The sequence below is a fragment of the Anneissia japonica genome, unplaced genomic scaffold, assembly GCF_011630105.1.
Source record: "Anneissia japonica isolate Jap-2015-1 unplaced genomic scaffold, ASM1163010v1 scaffold287931_len176634_cov123, whole genome shotgun sequence".
Lineage (NCBI taxonomy): Eukaryota > Metazoa > Echinodermata > Crinoidea > Comatulida > Comatulidae > Anneissia > Anneissia japonica.
In genome coordinates this window covers 8470-13293 of record NW_022706238.1, presented here as the reverse complement: position 1 = coordinate 13293, position 4824 = coordinate 8470, and the positions used below count along the sequence as shown (strand labels likewise).

Below are 4824 nucleotides of genomic sequence, written 5' to 3'. Positions count from 1 at the left end.
ACCACACACGATAGCCATGCATGATACCCGGCTTACATGTGCCAACGTTTTTATTTAATGTCACACCAACAATAAACAGAAAACAAAATTAGGCCTACAGTAATCAGTATCAAAATGTGCAAATAGATTAAAATGTGCATGAGCTGCCCTTGCACAGTCTGCAAATTGACTGTACATTTTAAAACTGTGCAACAATCTCCTTGCAAAGTTTGCAAACTGTGCACAATTTTGAACAGTTTTCAAATTGTGCAAAGAAATCCTTGCAGTGATAGGTTGCGCATTTTGCAAATTTTGCAAATGTCTCAAATTGTGCACGACAGAAATACGGTATTATACTAGCCACAGTGAAAAAAAGTGTACTTCAATAAATTGAGTGACGTTTGTCGTTTACTGTTAGTTAGGCCTACGGTAGGCCTAGGTAGGCAAAATCTATGTAAGGCATGCAGTGCTGGTTGGTGGTCAATAGCCAAATAGCCGCCCCAGGCAGGTAGCCTGCTTAGCCTGAATACAGATCATTTAGGTCGCGCTTCGTTTCGGTCGTGCCTCATTTCGGTCCCAGTTTGTTTTCAACAAATATATGGAGCGCCAATGGAGTTGCGAAAACGCTAAATGTAATATAACCAGGCCTATTATCATTGTAAGTTTGTCAATCAAGTTTATCCTACTTTTTTATTTATGTTTCGTTGTCTTTCTACTAACGACATAGGCTACTTAAAAGCAAATAAAATGAATACTATTATTACTAAACTAAATTTCAATTAATATTATGGTATTTATGGGTTATTTTCTAGTTTTTTGCATTCCTCGTACTCTTTTATCGGAGAGTGTTTATTTTCGTTTTGTTATCGATCCTACACTTCCTACTACATAACAAATACAGAAAATATAATGAATACTAAAAATTTGGTATTTCTCTAGAGTACGGTATTGTTTTTTTGATATATTATCTTTAAAAATCAAACTTTTTAATATCAGGAAAAACCAGCCAACTCGTTATTTAAATTACTGTAGCATTAGTTTATAAACAATTATTTTTATTAGTATTAAAGATATTATTGAAATACCATCCACGAACGTCCACAATACGGTTGTTAAATCGTTGTTTACACGCTCTCACGATCGCATAGCACGACGATCAGGTTGAAAATTATTTGGATAACTAGATAACCTGTGCAGAAAATGGAATATTCTATTAGAGGTCCTTACTACTGTATATTGGACCTGAGCTACTTACACAGGGTCCATGGATCGCACTTGATCCTAGTACTCCGCCCCTAAACTAGCCTAGGGCCTAACCTTAACCTGAACATATCGAGACTGGAGTTGCGGTTAAGGTTAGGGTGGAGTAGTAAATGTGCATTTAGCGCCCTCTTACCTAACTATCAGCCTAGGCCCTACGTAAGTAGGCCTCGCATAGCCTACCTCACCTGGGCTCACGCTAGGGTAGGCTACCCTTATGGCTTATACTTCTCTAGGACCCCTACCCTAGGCCTAGCCTAAATTTATTATTTTTAAGGAGGGGTCTCCGGCCTAGGCCTACAGAAATACATCTACCTACCTACCTGGGGCTAGGCTACGATGAAAATAAATAACTGTACATATGATGATATCTGTGACACGTAAATATTGCATATTGTTGGCAAACAACATAGCGCAACACGGGCTGAAAAGGAACATTCTTCCTGGTTCCTTATCAGCGTGCTGGTGGGTTATGGAACGCAGGAAGTGCCTTATTGCGCACGTTATAAAACCAATCAAAAAGCGAGCGACTCGTTCAAAATATCAAATATGAATTCTTCATTTTCTCAAGACAAGGAAGGATTGTTTAAAGTAATAAAAAAAGTCGGGGGGTGTCTCATGGTAATCAGGATGGCATCCCGCACTCTCACAACCAAGCAAAATCCTCCTGGAAAATAACCACGTCTCCAGCACATTCACAATATTTGCATTATGTTTAGTATTACTGTAGGATCAATTGTCTCACGGAGTCTGCCGCATAGCGCAGTAGCTGTCTCTTATACACATCTCACATGTGAAAAAATACAATTAAATGTGTTTAAAAAGCTCACTTAAACAGATCTCCAGGAATTTCCAACTTGGGACACCTGTCGTAGGCCTACAGGAAGTGTATATCAAGTTTACACACCTTAAATTCAAGATCATTAACTGTCTTAAGCGCACAGAATCATAATTCACGTAACAAAATAAAACTGCCAATTCGTGGTACTATGTGTTTCGTTGAACAACTGCCACAAAATATTCTCACAATCATTAGGCAATAACCCGTTACTCTTAGTCTCTTTGCTAATTACACACAGACACATACCAATTTTAGGAATATGATGTAAATTATTTACTAAATCTAGTAAATGTTATTTATGGTAATAAGATTTTTTTTTCAAATAAAATCATTTACTTTGTTATATGAACCAATAAGTTTACCAGGCCGAAATCTAGATTCTAGATGATAATGTGCTTCATGGCGTTTTGAAAAATTCTAGAGAACAGAACAAACGTTTCAACAGTGTCGGATCTACTTCTGCATATATGAATAGAAAAGTGTGCGCTTGCAATTATTTGTATTTATTGTGTTCATATTAACGTGGCGTTTTGGAAAATTTTAGAAAACAGAACAAACGTTTCCAACAATGGCGGATCTATTTCCTGATAGCAGTAATTTAAAATGTATAAAGAAGGGTGTGCTAGCAGCTATTTTCATTTCATTGTGTTCATATTGACATACCCTTGATGGTCCCGCTTCGATTCCTGACTATTATACATTGAGTTCATGCGAGTCAGTCTTTTAACAATAAATAAACTTCCTTCTCCAAACCTCGTAATTCAGGTGGAGCATTAGTCATTAGTCCCATGTACATACAAACCATTGTACATTTATAAGCTAAATAACATTTATATGTCTGTGTAAATGCATGTTTTGTGCTTATGATATATATTGAAAATCACGTGCTAAACATAACACTTGCCCCTTACACAACATTAATAATGAATATAAAAATCTTGTTAAGTGTAATTATGCTCTATATAAATAGACCTTTACATATTTATAAACTATATTACATTTTCTTGGAAGGGTAAATATATTGTTATGGTATACGGGAGTCTCACAGAAATCGGGATGGCCCGTCTACAGCACATTTATAATAGGGCCTATTAGCATATTATTTTTAGTACTGTTATGCACGAGCAATTGTCTCATAGAATTCAGTGCTGATGGGTAGCAACCAGTGATGGCCCCAGGACTCGCCCAGCGGAGGGGCTAAAGGCCCCAACGATGGTGGGGGGGGGGGGCTAGTGGAGCGAATCGAGTCTCACGTTTTTGTATAGGAAGTGTATACGGTACATCAAACTTACACACCATAAATTCAAGGTTTATAACTATCGTGCACTGACTCATAATTCGCGTAACAAAATAGAAGCGAACTTGTCCAATTCGTGTCTACATACTATGCGTTTCAATAAATGTTCAGGTACGGTACGTCTGCCGCATAGTGCAGTAGGCCCTTGCCCCGTTACTCTTTTCAATTATTATTAGACATAATACCAATTTTTAGAATATGTACAATATCACTAAGCTATATTCTAGTAAATATTAATTATGGTAATATGCAAAATTATTATTAAACAAAACCACGTACCTTGTTATATGAACTACCCGAGTCAAGACGATATGTGCTTCGTGGCTTTTTGAGAAATTCTAGGAATTAAAACAAACGTTTCAGTGATAGCGGATCTATATTTCTGTATATTATGCATATGGAGAAGCGTGTACTGCAGTTATTTGTGGACTAGGAACTCTACCAATGACTTTCTTTCTTATGATCCCATTTTTGATGCATGTCTATTCTGCGAATGTACACAACAAGTGTCAAGCTTTGGTAGTTTTAAAATTTCTTCAGATGCTTATTTCTTTTCTTGCCATTTGTTTTTTTAACAGATTTTGGACATACTGGGGCAAAAAATATATTAGTGTCAGAATATTACGGTACTAATACGATTACAGTAAAACATTTCGTCTGTTAGTGTTACGCAGGACTCTTTCGATTGTATATCTTAGCATGTCACACTGCATTTATGAGGCCCAACGCGAACTAATAAATAATGTACTTCTAATCATATCTTTCTTTTATTGCCAAAGTAAGTAATAAGTGTTAACAATAGTAATGATTTCTAAGGTATGTTAAATAATTTATGGTGTATATGCTTTAATAATAATTGATGTTTTAGTTTATTTTATAAATCAAGTTATTTAAATAGATATGTATTGAATTCAACTGTGTAACGAAACTGTGCAATTTAATTTAATTAATGTATAATATAATTGAATTGGATAACTGAATTTTATGTACTTAATTTGTGTAATTGATTTAAAAATAATTGACCTATTTATTGTGAATTGAAAATATTTAAAATTTGTACCGGTATTCATTGTAATATTAATATATTTTTCTATTGCTTAATGATTGAATAAAAAATACCAAAATATATATGTAGAATTTCTGTTGATTTCAATTAGCAAACGAATTGCATTTGCACTGCAAATTATTTATAAATTGTTATTACATTTTTTGTACTGTAATTCATTCTTAGGTCAACTATTGTGAATTGAAAATATTTTAAATTTGTAACATAATTATTGTAATGTTACCATATTTTGTGTGTGTGTTTATTTTGTAATTGATCATCCCAATTCATTTTATTATTCAACGAATAAAATAATATACCAAAATATATGTTTATTTCATAATACATTTTAGTATGGTAATGATGACATCACATCATGACCATATATAGGCACATCATGAC

The 4824-nt window shown here is 34.5% G+C and overlaps 1 protein-coding gene across 3 annotated transcripts in view; it reads right to left on the bottom strand.

The window, feature by feature from the left end:
- Window positions 1-3716, bottom strand: part of LOC117106077 — a 26379-nt gene extending 22663 nt beyond the window's left edge. Inside the window, exon 1 of one of the 3 annotated variants that reach the window (XM_033247413.1) lies at window positions 3657-3716. The gene's annotated coding sequence lies outside the window, so the exon portion shown is untranslated. Of the gene's footprint in view, window positions 1-1558; window positions 1648-3656 lie in introns of those variants that run through there. The other 2 variants (XM_033247412.1, XM_033247414.1) reach the window with 2 other exon arrangements.
- Window positions 3717-4824: the final 1108 nt, after the last annotated feature.